Consider the following 19,214-nt stretch of genomic DNA (forward strand, 5'->3'; position numbering starts at 1 on the left):
TTTTAGATGCTTCTCTGACCAGATTGCATGATTTTTTTTTCATATGGGTCATCGGACCTGCAGTACCAAATGTGAATCAGGCTACTTCCAGTTGCGGCTCGCTGACTGGTAAAGGTGTGGGGCGGGTGCAGCACGTGCGGGGGTAACATTTAACTAAAAAATAAAATAAAATAAAAATGTACCTACTCCATTGCTGCGCCGCTCCTCTCTCCTTCGTCGTTGCTGCAGGCAGGCACGGGCTCCCAGCGGCTCAGAGCAGCATCAGGATTGGCTGGGAGCACCCTGACTGAATGCTCCCAGGCAGATTGGGAGCCTGTTCATGCTCAACACAGTGCAGGGCTGGAGAGAGCCTAGTGCGCATGTGTGTTTGTCCGGCCTGAGACACCGGCCAAACACACATGCGCTCTGAGGGGAGTGCTCTGTGCACTCCCCTCACTGCCTGTCACCTCCATGGCCCCACCCCTTTCACCACAAAGGGTTAATAAACAGAGTTTATTATCCCTTTGTGGTGAAAGGTTTGCAGCTTCTGCTGCTGGCGGGGGGAGGGGTGGTGCTCCTCCACCCTAATGGAGGAGCCACCCCTGCTTACTTCGACAAACACTTGCGTGGTAAATGGAGCATATGGTAATGTTCTTCTTGTGTTTGCTAATCATTAGAAAGTCACAAACTTGGAAGGAGTAACTTCTTATTGTGCACCTGCCAATGCCTGAAGAAGAACTGGAGGTAGGTGGGTGTGTTGATTGCCTCTCTGCAGTGCATATTTCTACTGAGTTACGGGTTGGTGCAGGTCTTTGCTGGGGTCTTACAAATATGGTAACTGGTGGTGCTTCCTGTGCCACATTCTTTGGAGGAGGTTGAATGGTAATGTTGGACTCCTCTGTGCCAGCTTCCACAATGGCTGGTGTGTCATCTTCATCCTCCTCATCATCATCCCCTTCCATAATTCTAAGGCTTTCTGGAAATGTCTTCTTCCCTTGCCTCTCCCTGAGTCTGCCGGGGTCCAATCCATGTCCCTATCATCATCATCAGAAGTGAAGCTTGGAGAAGATTTTGCAGTAGTACCCTTCATTTTTCTTCCTGGTGATCTGGGATCCATTGATTCTAAAAGAGGAGGTTCTTACTCGACAGGAAGCGGGAAGGTCTACTATTGCTGGTTGCCTCTGCTGTCCGATTTGCTCTGTGTCCTGAAATGATTGGGCACTATTTTGTGAAAGCGAGAAATCCAATTCAACATCACTGCTCATTGACGTCCCCATGATTGCAATGGCTGCCTCCCTGCTAGACATAGTTTTGGGCTTAGGTTGGGGTGGTGCTGTTGGTGCAGAGTGCTGTTCCCAGGTTCCTCATCGGAGGTCGATGTGGCAGGCATGCGTCTCCCGAAAAAGGTTGCGGATGGCACATCACTGGCAGAATGCTGCTTCTTATTCTCACTGGCCAGTTTCTTGGGAGCCACTTTCTTTGGGGCCATCTTAAGCTCTAGGTTGGCAGTGGCATTAAATAGCACAAGCAAAAGCATTTGGAGGACGGAAGTAAGGTGAGGTCCCTTTTCTTTTGCACCCAAAAGCAACCAAGTAGGAAATCAAGCATAAAAACGTAGTTAGTGAAACATGGCATTGTTGCAGATTGAAATAGTACAGACAAGTGCAATCTTAGTGTGGTTGGTTGCTTATGTAATAAATACCAATTTGATCAAACATTGGAAAGTGAAACCATACCAGCACACCATAAACAAACTGCATTTCAAATCAGGCAGCACAACATGTAGATCTAGCTCTTTGCTTTATCTCCATCTGTTTTAAAAGAGACACCTGGGGTAGTCAGAGAAAGGTGCATGGGTAAATGGAATAATCCTTTAAAAAATCTATGGCGGCAATGTGGTCCCAGGGAAATCAAATAATCATTAACAAAATTAATAATGCTGTTGATTTGTATGCAGTGCTCCGCAGTCAGGGTTTCCTGGAGGAAACTGAATCACACCTAAAGAAACTGAATGGTGTGCGTCTTTGGTGGATGGATGGATGGATGATAGATAGATAGATAGATAGATAGATAGATAGATAGATAGATAGATAGATAGAGGAATGGATGGATGTGGATAGATGGATCAAGGCAAATGCACAATTAAATGAAAATAAAAATAAAAATAAGAAATTATGAAAAAAATTGAAAACTAAAATATAATAAAAAAAAGAAATTATGAAAAAATTAAATTAACATTGAAAATACAAAATTAACATTAAAAATGAAAAAGAAATACAAAGTATAAACACAAATTTAAAAAACTGATGTATGCAAATTAAAAAAAGAAATTAAATAAGAAAAAATAATAATAAAACAAATGAAAAAATGAAATAAAAAATTAAAATAGAAAATTAAAATAAAAGTAGAAACTTAAAAAACAAATGATCAATAATTAACGATGTTTGTATGTAAGCTTATAGTAAAGACACACTGGCTGCATGCACAAAATTGCTGCCAGCCAGCCACACAGTCAAACAAACAACAACAAGGAGCAAGGAGCAAGGAGGCATGGCAAAGGACACATGCAAGCCTATGACAAAGACACACTGGCTGCATTGTCAAAACGGCTGCCAGCCACCTACATGGTCAGACAACAAGGAACAAGGAGGCATGGCAAACAAAGAACACATGCAAGGTTATGGTAAAGGGACACTGGCTAGATAGACAAAATGGCCTCCAACCACATGGTCAAACAGCAACAAGGAGCAAGGAGGCATGGCAAACAAAGGACACATGCAAGCCTATGGCAAGGTACACTGCTGGATGGACAAAATGGCTGCCAACCAGCCACATGTTCAATCAATAACAACAAGGAGCAAGAATGCATTGCAAGCAAAGAACACATGCTAGCCTATGGTAAAGGGACACTGGCTGGATGCTCAAAATGGATGCCAGCCACCTAGTCAAACAATAACAACAAGGAACAGGGAGGCATGGGGAACAAAGCACACATGCAAGCCTATGGCAGAGGGACACTGGCTGGAAGGACAAAATGGCCACCAGCCACATGGTCAAACAGCACCTGTAAACAAGGAAGCATGAAGAATAAAGCACACATGCAAGCCTGTGGACAGAAAATGTCCCCTGGGCACACTGCATGATGAAAAAAGAAAAATGGTGGACAATACCAAACACACACACACAACCACACCGTCCATAAGGAGGCATGGTACTGGTAACACTGAAGAATCATGCCCAACATTCATTCAGCAATGCAAACATAAGAATTAACAGAGTTTAAAAAAATTCACAGCAACACACATCCTCCTATACCATAAAATGTTATCCCAGAACATATACACTTTTTGCAAAAAACACATAAAAAAAAAAGAATAGCCAACAATTTTAATTAATCCAATGCCATCCCTGTCCTAAATAAAGTTTTAAAAAAGAGAGAAAAAGAGGGAAAACTTAAACACTACACGTCCTCCCAAGCAACATTCAATAATCACAACTAGTGTTTTGGAGTAGAGGTCAAAGTGGGAGAAGTTGTCTACTTTTGATAGGCAAGACCAGTTATCAGGTCCTGAAGTCATTAGAGAACATAGCACTTATCCGGCAATTGGAGTGTTCCTTAATGTAAGTGGTGGTCTCACAAACTTGTTGTGTCATGCTTCATCCTTGACCACCTCTCCCCACCCTGGTAGGACAGTGCCACCAGGGCAGACTCAACCTCTTGGTAAGACCTACACCAGAGGGAGTTCTTATATAAAAATTACTGGAAAAAGTCAGGGATCCAGATCAAGTTAAAAATACCTCTTGAACTACCAGTGTCATTCACCTTTATTAGTGGTGTCCGTGGGAATGATTAAAAACACACTAGAACAGTAAGAAGAGCCTAATTACCCTAACTGCCTACTCAAGCTAACAGGTTTCTGCCCACTCTATGAGCCTAAATCGGTCGGGGCATTCATCAGGCTGAGGATCCCTAATAACTGAACCTAAGGTGTGTTACCAAAAAAAGGGGAGACCACTCAGGACCTACCTGAGTGGGGATCAAACTGTAGGTACCTTCAACTTAGGGGGTAAAAAGCTTCCAGGCTGGAGCAAAGGCAATGTCCTTTGAAGTCACACATTAGTCAAAAGGTCCATCTCCTGGCAGCACCTAAGTAGTGTTGCTTCCAGCTGCTTGTCCCATCACCTTTGCTCCAGACCGGAATGCAATTGTGGCCCTAAACCATAGCATTGCTGGACTAGTGTAAAAATGTTGATGCTAGTCAAGCAATGGTATGGGGGGACATTAAAAACAGCACAGCGTCTCTTTAATGCCTGAAGTGAGCAGGCATTAAAAAAATGGCTCTGTGAAGGTGCAAAATGGCGCAGTGAAATCTTGTAAATTTCACTGCGCTATTTCTGTAACCCTTTTTGTAGGAGAACACCTACCTTGCATACATTATAGTTGGAGCAGGTATAATGTGTCACAAGGCTTTACAAACTAGCGCATTGTGCCCGTTTGTAAAGTCAGTGCTATATGGAGGACACTTTGTGCCACCATAGCGTAAAACAAATTATGCTGGAGCAGCTTAAGGGGCTTGTGGATGAGCCTGAAGGTGTTGCTTAGCTCCCATTTTTAGATTTCTTACAAGTGCCTTTTCTGACTGCACGAGTTACACCCTCAATTGCCCATAATTTATCCACCTGGGAGTTCCAGACATTGTTGAGATCTCCACCAAGAATTGCCTCACCTTGCAGTTCCTGCATGAACATTTTGAGTGTGTTGGTCAGTAAAGTGTCTAGCAGTGCATTAGCATGATTTATGCTGAGTAACATTACTGTTCGTTTCATTCAGTTTTAGTTGTAATTTCAAGAAGTGATCTTCCCATTCTCTGAATATTTTAGTGACCTGCCCTTGAGCAGTATGCTTAAAAAGAATTACAACTTTTGCTTTGCTCCTAGCAGTCAAAGCTCAAAATTGCCTGGGACAGTGTTTGTGTTGCATAAGGAAATGGTCTGGGTGCTGTTGTAACAGGTAACGCCATATCTTTTGTCTGATTTTTTGGAACGTTTAGGCCCTTAACGCTCAGAAAGAATAATTTGTTGTACAAGAATTATAGTGTGTTTTCCATGACACCTTGTCCACCCAAAGTGGCACTTTCGTGATTCTGAGTTGAGCGATAGCCCTTCCCCAACCCCTGTTACTAAATGCGCACTGGCCAAATAGGTACACAGAATTGTAAATAGGCACTCCATCAGGACTTGCCAGACAGTTAGCTGCTGCTCTCTCGATTTTGCTCCCTATGATTGTGGTCCAAGAGAGCTTCCAGGCTCATTGGGCCTTAAATATATTTTTAGGTTTCCACATTTTCTTTCTCCCCATCCTCAAAATCTTCATTCCCATAGCCAAATTAATGGAGCTAGGTTTAATCTTGAGTTAACTGCAGCATATCTTTACGAAACACCATTGCTTGCACATGAAAATATATTTACTACATACAATATAATGCAAATATTAAAATAAATTGAAGAGGTTCTTTCAAATGTTGAACCCTGAATTTTTTCATGACTTCTCATAAACTATATTCGTGTACTGTAAACCAATGTCTTTTATTTTACAACGCAAATCTATCTTTTATCTCATGGATACTGTCACAACTCCATCTTGTGCCCTATGTGCTGTGGGTTTTACTTGCCGGGTTCATGTCACCCTTCCCTTGTGCGCCTCCCTGTCCTGAGCACTCCAAGTCATCCTTCCCTTGTGGTACCCTCCTATCTAGAGCACTCCATGGTTCCGCTACCAGGATTTTTTTTAACCAATCAGTATGCAGTTGCTTTTCAAAGCAGAAATAAAAAGAAAAAGGCCTACACTCCATGGCCATTATCTAACTGAGTTTAGAATCACAAGGATCCTATTGCTCAGAATCAAGAGCCCTCACATACCCAAATGGATATCATGCTTCATCCTTGGGTAAGCTTCTTGTTGGGCTGGTGCTGAAATGCCTCAATTGGGGTACTTTGCAGGAGATTGTTTGAGCTGCAGGATGTGAGCTGGTGAGAGAGGTGCTCTGATTGTAGATAGGTATTTATGTGTGAAAATACAAATGACTATGAGATGCCCTAAATCAAATTTAATACAGAGTCTCCCTTGTTAAGATTAAAAATACAAATGATATTGCTGCTTATTGATACAAATGGTATTGCCGCTTATTGATACAATGGTCAAGAGTGGCTTTAGTGTAGTAATTAAAGAGTGGTCAACATGGTTCTTGCTTTTATTGTCAAAATAGCCATTGGATACCAGTTGTTTTCTTCAAGTCACTTATAAACAGACCCCAATCATGTCTAATAAGCACCACCTAGGTCATCGCCGAGTAGCTCTCAATAGATGCAAAATAAGAAGTTAATGTTTTGGGCCTCTAGCTGCACCCTACCCGTATCCGGGTTTATAGTCCCCTCCTAGGAAGTCTGAACCATTGAACCTTCTGTTTTGTTGCTAAGCAAATTTAGGGCCTGATTACAACTTTGGAGGAGGTGTTAATCCGTCCCAAATGTGACAGATATACCACCAGCCGTTACGAGTTCCATAGGATATAATGGACTCGTAATACGGCTGGTGGTATATCTGTCACTTTTGGGACGGATTAACACCTTCCTCCAAAGTTGTAATCAGGCCCTTAGTCTGTTTTGCACCTGCAGATTATCACAAGTCTTTTCGGACAATTTATGTTATTCACAGTGACTCATTAAATTGTACCATCATGCACTTGGGGTTCCGTTATACTTGTAATTGTTGCCAAATACTGTTAGCACCTGACATATGCAAGGCCTCATATCCGTTGTATGTAACACATGGTCTTCCCCAGGTTCTTTGGAATATTCTATGCTTCCACATGGAATGCGTGCCTTCTGGAATACACTTTTGTTCCAGCATAAATACCCCCTCTGAATCGGCATTGGTGCTTGGCCTCATTCCAGTCCTGCGCAAGCATCATTCCTGCATTCACCTCCTATGTCACCCAGAACTTCCAGAGCTTTAGTCTTCCAAGTGTTTCTGATGATCCTATAATCCTGGCATCTACAACACTTCCAGTGTCTTCCTTCCTGATCTACAATTCCACCTCTACTTGAACTTCTCCCACCAAGCCTTCTGTCGTCTTCAAATTCAAATTAAAGTACTAGACAGAGTAAATGCTTTCCCCTGATATTAGTGCCCAGTAATCCATAGGTTAGCATATAATTCAAAGACTGATTCCTATGAAGGCATGAACACATTTTTGAAATTTGGACATTGTTTGAGTATTAAACCCCATAAGGCCCAAGCTCTGGACTCTGTCATTACAGCATTCTGAACTTTAGTGCATCTGAACTAAAAGTTTGCCACTGTGTTCTTGACAAGTTGTATCTAGCATTTTGGGAGAAACTTCTGGAGCTTGAAGTCGTATCTGAGTTTTGAATCTGAACCTTTTATGTTTTGGAGTGCCAGAAAATCTCCAGTTTATTCTTGAAATGGTTTCTGCATTCTCTCATGCAATATTTATGATGAAGTCTGTAAGTGTGCATAAGGTAAGAATAATTAATAGATCATTTTGAGTACAGAACATATAAGTAGCTTTGTCTCTTGATGCTTCTAGTGTTCCACTACTGCATAAGGATACCAAGGTCCAGTGAGCCCCAATTCTACTAGGCAGTATACAAACTGGCAGAGCAGTGATGCAAGTTCATCTTTTCTTATTTATCCATTTCCTCCCTTCCCCTTGAAGGCGGGGTGAATAAGGGTTGATTTTGCCTTTGTTCAGTCCCTGACTCGGTTAGGATTGGAGGTCCAGCATCGTCCCCGTAGTTAGAATTAGATGAGTGAGTGACACAAGATTAAACCTCACACTTTCCATAGCTCAGACGAAATGGACAATGAATTACATGTTGACGATTTAGCTCAGGCATTATCTGACATTCAAGATTAAGTTCAATGCTTGTGACAGGAAAATCTGTTGCTTAAGGATTACTTTGTAATTCGCTATCCCCTGATGTAGGGGCAATTCCTAAAGACATGCAGACTGTTCTACAACCCGCACACTTTTGCAAAACAAAAGATTCCACCTGTACATCTTCCATTGGAAATGTTAATCCTGTGCACGTCCCTGTAACCACTCCCACCCCCATGCCTCTGGCTCCTCCTATAAGGTTTCTTGCAGATAATAATAACTTTGATGCATTTTGGGCTCTGAGCCAGTAGCAATTTCTGGTAAAGGCCAGAGCCTTTCCTTCCAACACAGCTAAGATAACCTTTATGATATCCTATCTTGGGACCACAGCTGCTAACTCGGCTATTCCATTCATATAAAATAATGACACAACCTTGCATAATTTTGGAAGATTTAAAGAGCCAATGCTCTATCTCTTTGTTAAACACACCTTTATTCAGACTAGCGATAATGAGTTATTGAATTTGTGCCAGGGTAATATGTATCTTTAGATTTATGTTAACACCTTCTATTGACCAGTTACTGAAACCCAATGGCCTGAAGAGAACTTCCCTCTTTTATAGAGACCTGAACAATGACTTGAAAGATTACTTAGCACAATCTTCCATTTGACTATTCTGAGTTAATTGATTTAGTGGTCCAGTTAGAACATAGGTTAATTGAACACAAGGGAGAACACCCTCAAGGGGAACCTAAACTATTAGTGGTACATCCAGAGCATAAGGAAATAGAACCCAAGAATCAGGACAATATAGAACCTATGCAGAGAGGGGGCTTATGTGGTCCTTTGACTACAGAGTGAAAAGATCGAAGAAAAAGGTTAAATTTATGTTAGTATTGTGGTAGGCAGGCACTTTGCTCATTAGCGTATTGTCAAGCCAAAACAGAGTCAAACAAAATTTTACTGTAATGTCTGGTTCTATGCAGGAAAACTATAGAGTCTGACTGATATAGGGGATCAACCAGTTGGGGAAGGTCCTAGCGCAGATGGCCCATTTTTTGGCAAACACTTCACAATGTTTTGCTATAGTAGTCACTTTAATACTTTCACATCAACAGTGTAAGGTATTACCTATATTCTTGGACTCTGAGGGTACAGGGAATTGTTAAGATCTAATATTGTCATGTTCCTTGTGTATACCACATGTGAAGAAACGAGATCCCGGAACCATTTAGAACTGTGGATGGCTCTGAGCTTTCTTCCAGAATTATTACTTATCAAACTGTTCCTATTACTCTTGTATGTGAGAATGAGCATACAGAGACGTTGACCTTTGATCTTATAGACATACCCACCCTTGATGCTATTTTCGGAGTCCTCTGGCTTCAACTTCACAATTCACTCATTGATTGGTCCCATCGCCTTGTCACCTGGGGTTCCCATTATTGTTTAAACCATTGTTATAAAGAGCCACAGGAAGTTCTATCTCCATTGACATGCTCAGCAATAAAATAAGAATGCTCTAATCAAATACCTGTAGAATATCACAACTTTTATGATGTTTTTGATTAACAAAAGGCTATACAGTTACCTCTCAATAGGGAATATGATTGCTGCATAGATTTAATTCCAGGCAAAGGGCTTCCTTGCAGTCAGAACCAGAGACAAAATACCTTTAAAATACTTGTATGAGTTATTAGCCCTCGGTTTCATCCATCATTCCACCTCCCCTGCCTGTTCATCACTCTTTTTTATACAGAAGAAGAAAGGTGAATTAAGGGCATGCATAGACTATGGGGCCATGAGTAAGGTTACGGTGAAGAACAAATATCCATTGGCCCTGATTGCAGTCTTGCCAAACCATATTCAAAAGTCCACCGTGTACACTGAACTACATCTGTGAGGCACATACCACCTCATCCATGTAAAAGAAGGCAGAGTGGAAAGCAGCCTTCTAAAACAAATTTGGGTTATTTGAGTATACTGTCATGCTATTTAGGTTGTGTAAAGCCCCTGCAGCATTCCAGTATTTCATAAACAGGGTTTTGCAAGATCTACTGGATGGTTGTATATACATTGATGACATCCTCATGCATTCCCAAAACATGACAGAACAGATAGCGCATGTCAAGAAGGAGCTGCAACAACTCTGAGAACATAACCTTTTTGTTAATCTGGACAAATGTACCATTCACACTCAACCTGTTGTATTTCTTGGATATTTCCTATCCCCGGAAGGCATTCCCGTGGATCAGAAAAAGATGCAGGCGATACTGCATATGCCAGAATTAACCACAGTCAAAGAGGTGCAAAGTTTCATTGGATTTTCAAACTTTGATAGATGCTCAACCATCCATTTCTCCAACATAGTAAACCTACGTACTAGACTTTCAGAAAAAGGGTGCCTTTTGTTTTTCCCAGGAGGCCAATGGTGCATTCAAAATACTCAAGTAGAAATGCACCACAGCTCCAATACTAAGACATCCAGATCCCAGGTTACAGTAATTTGTGGAGGAGAATGTCTCTCAGGTTGCCGTAAGTGGTATTATGTTGCAATGTGACAGCACCACAGCACACATGCATCCAGTAGCATTTGTTTCTAATAAAAATGTTTCCAGCTGAACATAACTATATAGATGCCGAACAAGAACTATTGGTAATTAAATTATGGTTCCAAAAATGGTGAAAATACCTGTCAGGAGCTCAACATACCATTACGATACATAGTGATCATGAGAATCTCTAGTTCTTGTGATCATTAAAAGCATTGACCCCTAGGCAAGTAAGATAGCTGATGTTCTTCAATTAATCCAATTTCATCATTACCTATCATCGATGCACACAGCAGACTAAGGCAGACCTGTTATCCAGGTGTGGTTAATAAAATCAGATTTCTCAGGAACAGGCACCACAGAACATCATAGCTTCTGAATACATAGTAGAGTCATGCTTAGCAAGATTAGACAAAGCATGCATCAGGAGCACTTAGATTCTTGGATAACTGATAAAGATTATCATGTCCACAATAATCATCATATCATGGCACCACTTTATTTATGCCTACTAAGGAATTAAGGCAAGAAGCACTAACATGGTCTCATGACACTCTTCTAGCTAGGCATCCCTAGCTAATTGTCAGTAATTGTTTTGGTGGCCACCACTGTCCAAGGATGTGCATGATTATGCCCAGACCTGTCCCATCTGTTCTCAGAACAAAACTTCTCACACGCCCCTGTGGGCCTGTTAAAAGAACCCTGCCTGTACTCCCACATCCCTTGAATACTATAAGTATGGATTTTACCACAGAATTGCTCAACTACAATGGTTACAAACTATTTGGGTAGTTTTTGGCCTGTTTTCTAAGAAAGCGCCCTTTGTTGCTCTAAAACGAACCGAATGCCAAGATTCTTTCCACCCAGTATGTGCAGCATATCCTACGGTTAAATGGCCTGCTCCATCATTATTTCCGACAGAGGCCCACAGTTCATTTCCCAGCTTTGGCGCAGTATTTGCACATTCTTGGATATTGATGCTCAACTCTCGTCTGCTTATCACCCACAAACTGATAGGCATACGGAGTGGGTAAATCAGGGATTGGAAGAGATCCTGCGATGTGTTTTAACCTCAACTCCTAAAGAGTGGGAGACCTTGTTACCTTTTGTAAAGTTTGCATGTAATAATTGACAGCATTCTGCCACTGGGGTATCCCCCTTCCATTGTGTAGCAGACAGTAATCCATGAATGTTACCTGGCAATACTATTAAATCATCTGAAAGTGTAACTGCAATATAAGGCTTTGTAAAGCACTTCTCTGCTTCCCAACAAGAGGTGCTACAACACTTCCAACAGGCTAAAGTGAACATGGAGAGAAATGCTAATAAACTTTCTTGATCACCCCTAGAGTACAAAAGCAGAGATCAGGTTTAACTTGCCACAAAAAACTTACGGCTACATGGCCCTCACAAATTGCAACCTTGATTTATTGGTCTTTTTCCTATTCGGAAGGCTCTTAATCCCGTAGTAGTCCAGCTTCAAGTTCCAGCCCGTGTTCCATGGTTTCCTCCTCAAACCATATCATGTCCAAACCCGGCCCACTCATGTTTCTCCACCTGTAACCCTTGATTGTTACCTATAGTTTGAATTACAAAGACTCCCAGATTCACGGGGTGTTAAGGGTTGCTTGTTTTACTTAATGGCATGGAAAGGGTATGGTCCTGATGAAAACTCCCAGGGACCAGCTATTAATGTTCATGTCCCTCGCCTATTTTGTTCATTTCATGCCCACCACCCTGACAACCCACACCCAGTAGGTCATTCTTTGCGGGGGAGAAACTGTCACAACTCCATCTTGTGCCCTATATGTAATGGAATTTACTTACCGGTCTCATGTCATCTTTCTCTTGTGGCACCTCCCTGTCCCAAGCACTCCAAGTCAGTTTTGCACCTGCAGATTATCAAGTGTCTTTTAGGACAAGTTACGTTATCCAATGTGGTTAATTGAATTGTACCATCATTTTGATCTAGCCTTTGTTCAGTCTCTGTCTTGGGTGTGATTGGAGGTCCAGCATTGCCTGTGTGGTTGGAACCAAGTGAGTGCTTGACAAATACCAGAACGAAGTCTCCTGACAGACAAAATGAAGAATCAAACTATACCTAACTTGTCACCTCATGATTTAATTTAATAAAACTTCATAGTTACCTGTTGTATCATGTCAGAACCATGTCAAATTGAACATGCATCCATGGCAATGAAAATAAATTTTAAGAGCTGAACATTCATCTGTCACAATAAAAAGAAAGTTATGTGAAATATTCACAGTTCACCTACTTTATATTATCTCCTAATTGTTCTGTGGTTGGTTACATGACATTTAGATACTGGAAGGCAACCAGTGATCTGACAGTCTATCATGGGTGAGATTTTCATTACCTATTTGATGTATTTTATAGCTGTAGTATATATTTGCCCCACAGTGCCAAAGGAAGTCCCACAAGTTAAGCAGTCGTCTCAAGGCTTTAGGCCTTCTGCCCATTACAGTGGGATTTTCTAGCTATCTTTCGGTTTGGCCAGTTATATCTGGGTTACTTCCTGTTCATTTGTCTCTGTGCAGTTTTCATGCAACTCCCCATAGTGCGTGTTTGCATCCATTTACTTACTGTGTGCTGGTTGTTCTGTTCTCCCCTTCTTGGTCCTCAGTGGTATTGCCTGGTTGTATAAGTTAGAGGTCTTTGTCTACATCTTTTGCTGTCTGGTCTTTCCTCTTTCATCAAGATTGTATGCCTATTGGATCTGTATCTAACCTATTGCCTTATCAGTTACTGCTTGAGTGGAAGGAGTTCAGTTCGCTGCTGTAAAGTCGTAGGGGAAGGATTTGGAAGTAGCCGTCTATTGCTGTTTCGGAAGTGGTACAGTTTTCCTGCCTTACCCTGGTGACTCCCTTGCCACTTTAAGGAGTACCCAGCAGGTCTATTCTGGGCATGCCCATGTGTTGAGATGTTGTTTAACAAATGCGCTTGTGGGTGTGACTACCACAGAGCAACAAAAGTTTAAGGGGACTAAGGCATTCCTTCACTGATATTCCTAAGGCACTGGTGTTTAATACTAAACCAGGCAAGGTCAGTGTCTAATGACGCCCAGGAAGGCTTTTTGTGGCATGGAAGTTGCCATTTTATGTTAGTCACGTTAATTTTCAGGCACTTTTGGCATGCCTGAAAATGGCATCCATGCCTTTCTTTCATTATGAAATGTATAGTGCTATTTCTTCAAATCTGTTCCCCTAGATAGCTCGATAGTGAGAGCAGCAACTTTCCCCACAGCAGTCTGCTCCCATGCTGCTCTCTCCAACAAGCACCCCATCCTGTGTGAGCTGCTCCCCTTTAATGTGTCTCATCCAGTGGGAGCCTGCAGTGTTAATTGAGCATGAGGGATTCCAGGGCACAACTCAAATTTCGGATATGTCCTCATGGAGCATTAAGGGCACAGGATGCCACACTGTGCTCCAGGTGCCGCTTCCATTTTGCTTGTCTTGCATCAGGGACCCTCTATGATAGCAATGAGGGGCAGTGTCAGCAGTCTGTCCCAGGTCTGAGCAGAGTATTCGTGGTCCCACAGTGTTAACCCATTGCAAGAGCCCAGTTTCTAATGCAGGATGGGCTCAGATTCAGCAGGCTGGAATGGCGGGGTCTGGAGCAATTCAGTAAAAGTGTACACATGCCACAGCCTTTAGCAGAACACCAAGTTACATCACTTTTGTAAACTACAAACCAATGTTTCAATAGAATATGCACTAAAGTGAACACTAGCCAGATCAAAGGCCAGATTCACAAATCATATAACTGTCTTTTCTTGTTTAAGACAGTCTTAATCGTTTTGGGCTTCATTTACAGTGTAATTTATCTGACTTAAGATACGTGTAAGGCTTCTTTTGAGACTTACGAAAGTCTTAAGCCTTTCTTAAGGTGGAGCAAACCCTTTCCTGAATCAGGTCCTCATACCTGGCTGAACACAGTCTTATCCTTTGGAAATGGGCTCCAACAAAGGGTTGATGTTAATATGGACACTCCTAGGAGTGTGTCAGTGAATGGATAAGGGAAACCTAGTACAAAAGAGGTGAACACCCATACATTCCTAATGTTGTGGGCATTTATAAACATTTTACAGTGGGCTTTCTAGCACAGTTCCTTACTTCTATCATAGACTTAAAGGGCCTGCTTCTTGAAAACAGTTGTAGACGTGCACCCACATGTTCCCAATCTCACATTAGTGCTGTTTGGAATGAACACAATCTTTCCAAGTTATGCCTGAAAACCTTCTGAGGTTTCAAAGTGGTTTTCTAAAATAGTTTTCAAAATATAGATAGCTATATTTTCACTGGTAAATAAAACAGCTGCAAAGAGACTTTCACATATTGACTTTTTTCTGTTATCCTCCAACATGAAAATAGATTTATGAGAAGCCCCATATAGTATGGACCCACCAGTTAAGAAGGTGTTCACTCCCCTTCGTACACCGAAAAGTGATTTATTCTCGCAAGTACGTCACTGACCTATTTCACATTGCAGAGCGAAGGCCCTTAAATATGATAGTTTGTTATGGCATTCACTCACATGGACACCTCTGATGGAATGGAGTTTCTTGAATTTCAATCTCTTAAATGTGAGAATCTCCCCACTGGTTGTATTGTCCTTCGATTACTGACTTGAAGTGTAAGAAAGGAGCTAACATTAACAATACATTTCAAGTACAATGAAACAAGTATGGTGCCCAAAGAAACGGATGGTGGAAGAAAGGAGGGTGTTCAAACCTTAAGGTTTCTATTAAATGTTTTAGTCCAGATTGCAATTTTAATCAGTTAACAAAATTGGAAGATAATATGGTAAGGGCATACATATTTAAATGGTTATGCAGTATGAATTTGCATAAAAACAGGAAAAAGATCCAGAATAGAACCACATACAGTAAACAAAATATCAACCAAGTAGGTTCCAAAAAGGAACCTCCCTGTTCTAAATAAAGTATAGAAAGTAGCAAGGGGAAATTCCATGGGGAAGGTGTCAGCACCAGATGAACTAAATCTCACGTTCAAAAGGAAAGTATAAGTGCTCATGTATGAAGCTCAACACTCTGGGAAGGAGTAATCAGTAGAATCAGTGAAGTCAGAACAGGGTCTGCACGACTATTCTAAAGGTTGCACAATTAAAGCATGAAAGAAGATTCTAGAAGACTTCTTCTAATTAGTTTTCACCAACCCAACCTATTCAAAAACAGTGTTCTTTGGGTGTATGTAGCCTGCCTAGTTTCAACATCCATCCAGTTTGCCTGGTACATGCAGTCTCCCCCGTAGTCTTAGTCTCCATATTCAAGGCCATTTTCTAATTAAAAGTTCAATAGTCTAGTAGTCTAATACAATAATTAATCATGCGGTCATAGGTTTTGACCATGTGCCGAAGTCAGCTGCCAATGTCATAATATATGAGTGTTTTGTGAATGGGGGCCTTGTTGTTTTCATTTATGAGTGTCAAATTGATTTTGAACTACATTAGTGACAGTTTAGAGCTGAGAGTTGATTCTTTCAAGTTGTCCAAGGAATAAAGATACTCTCTTTTTGTCTGGATTATGATATGGTACAATTGAAGATCCCATGCCTGGTCCTATAGAACACAGCACTGTATTGTTAATAAAAACAGAAGCTAGGGTGAGCAACTCAGAGTCTGAACACCTTAGTGTCCATCCAAATAACGTTCTCCTAAGTGATTAGTTTATATCCCAAAATCATTTGGTCCCAGAGCAGATGAGTATACAACTCTTGTAGGGTCCTCTGGCTCAATGAAGCAACAAGCAAGAGAGATGACCATACCATCTTTTCTTGCCTAAAAAAACAAACTCATCAGAACCTTTGCTGCATCCAAACATGATTGATGGAGAGACCACATTTCCAGTGGCGTAAGAAAGGCTCCAGCTGTGCAGGTGAGCCCCGAGCTCCAGGCCCCCCCCTCAGCAGAGTACCCTGACCTTAGAGCTCCTGAGTGAGTTACAGGGGGCCCCCTCAAGTTTTGTTACTCCACTGCACATCTCACCTCTCTGTGGAAATAAATCCATGTTCATTCTTTGCATATAAGACTGCTTTTAATATTCTCTGTTTAATGCACCACATTTTTAATAGGACAGGGCCACTTTATCTCCAATTCAAAACGATTACAACGAATTTGCATGTAAACTTAGCTAGGGTCCTACTGCTTAGTTTGAGCCAATGATTGCAGGTGGGAGCACAAGTACTTGTTTTTGGGTACTTATTTTTCCTGACCATACATTTCCTGAGTGCACACAAGAGAAAAAAAAAGCAAAGCAAAAAGTTGAAGGAAGACAAAGACAGAAGAATTGTCTCACATGGAGAAAGCAGAAGTGAGTAGATTAAAAAGACATGAAGTGGATTCAAGATGACTGAGCCCCGGTGTTCAGCACACTGACATTGAATAGTGCTGGCTGCGGGCTTCTGAGCAGAGCTTTGGGCACCAGCACTCATTTCCTAACAAATTATAAATACTTGATGGTTCAATATTGCAATGTCTGTGATTAGATGCCTTTGTCATGGACATAGTGTTTCAGATATCAAAGAGACAGACTCTGGAATGAACTTCACACAGACTTTTATAATAAACCCCTCCTAGCCTCCGGCACTTCAAAACAACCTTTAACACTACCATGTTTGATACATTCCTTACGTTTTGAATATTGTCCTGGTCTTTGTTTCCTTTGTTGCTTCCTTTGCTTTTTCCACCTGTGCTCACCTAAATGACCAGTGTCGTTTGCAACATAATGCAGTGTAAATACCTAATATAATTCATACATAAAAAGGTTGAAATCACAATTTCAAGGCTAAAATTTTCACATACAGATAAAAACCACATTATGGGGGTTATTCTAACTTTGGAGGAGGTGTTAATCCGTCCCAAAAGTGACGGAAAAGTGACGGATTTACCACCAGCCGTATTACTAGTCCATTATATCCTATGGAACTCGTAATACGGCTGGTGGTATATCCGTGAGTTTCCCGTCACTTTTGGGACGGATTAAAATTCCTCCAAAGTTAGAATAACCCCCTATGTCACATACCACTGTTCTGAGGTGCGCCTGTTAGATCGTCTGCTCTGCATGTTGCAATTTACTGTGGTGCATGGGAATACATTGAATTTGTAGTTGCACATGTGGTATTGCGGCTGCACTAGATCATACCCAGCGCACAATGGATTTTCCTCTGTCACTCACCATATGGTGTAAAGAGAGTGCACAACTCTTGAAGAGGATTGAGGCTGAACAATAAAGCACACTTTTCCAAAAGACATCGGGCCAGATGTATCAAATATTTGTGCATTCGCAAACGGTGCGAATCGCAAAATTGCCTTTCACAATGTATGAAAGGCATTCGCTGTGCAATTTTAAGGAACCACAAAAATAGCTATTCTTTAAAATTGCGACCCCATTTAGAGAATCTCAAATTGTGATTCTCTAAATAGGAAATCGCAAATAAGGAATTCCTATTTGTGATTTCCAAAGCACATGTATTAAGTATTTCCTAAATGCGAATTTGGCATTTAGGAAATGCAATTACCACCAAATCCAATTCGGCGGTAAGTATGCGCAATTTTTAAAAATGCATTTTTAAAAGTGACATGTAGCGCACACATGCCCATAGGACATGTGTGTGCTTCACATGTTTGGAGATATTTTTTTGGGATGCATCAGAGGGGGCCTTAGGCCCCCAGTACCCTGAGGCTCGCATTACCTAATTTGCAAATTTCTGACTGGAATTTGCAATTTGGCAAATGCAAAACCATATAGGTCCATGGGGATGAATAGAGTGGCATTCTCTATTTGCGATTCAGTAATAGCGATTGCAAATTTTAAGAAATCGCTATTACAGAATCGCAAATTTCATACATCCCATTTTGCATTTCTTAAATAGCGATTTCTTAAAATTCGCTATTTAAGAAATGTAAAACAGACTTTTGATATAAATGGCCCATCATCTCTCCGTTCGACTGTTCCTATGGCTCATGTTCATCGACCCTCTCTGTCCATTGCTTTCCCACCCTTTGCCTTCCTCTCCCCCACTCCATTGTTTTTTCAATTCACCCTTTGTCTCAAACCTTTCGTGACGCCCCTGCAGTTACATCCTACTAATTAGCCATTCAGATCCCCGCCCGTCCACCGTATTTCCTTTGCCATCCTGCCCCTCTCTTCTCAGCTCCCCCTATATTTCTTTTTTAAAATATATTGTAAATACTTTTGTGAGGATCCTGCAGCTCTACTGTTCTATGGTGTGTACAACAACTCACAAAAACGTTTTTTTTTTGTTTTTAAATGGCTTCTGGTGCATTAGTACAAATTCGCCCACATGCATAGGTGGCCACCATCTTTTACTTTTCACTAAAAGAGCAACCATTAAGTGATTGCTGATGCAGCAGCCATCTTAGAATGGCTTCCTTCTTAGAATTTTATTTGCCACTGGCTTACATTTTAGAAAGCCACATACATGCTACAACCGAGCATTGGCAACGCCCTTAGCTCTGAATCTCGATATGAGGTGTGGTCTACTGATTTTGCCATTGCTTGTTTATTTTTAACACTTGAATTTCAATTTAAGATTCGGATTGCTCATTCTGCTGATTTCAAATGATGCACATAAACTCTTATAAAGAGCTACGCAGATGTTTTTTTAATGTGACATTTAAAAGAGAGACGTTTTTTGCTCCTAGCTTTCTATTTTAGATATTTGTTTTTAAGAGGCCTCACTGAAGAATATGCATGCAAATAGAATAAATAATGATTGGCG

The sequence above is a fragment of the Pleurodeles waltl genome, chromosome 11 (assembly GCF_031143425.1).
Source record: "Pleurodeles waltl isolate 20211129_DDA chromosome 11, aPleWal1.hap1.20221129, whole genome shotgun sequence".
NCBI lineage: Eukaryota > Metazoa > Chordata > Amphibia > Caudata > Salamandridae > Pleurodeles > Pleurodeles waltl.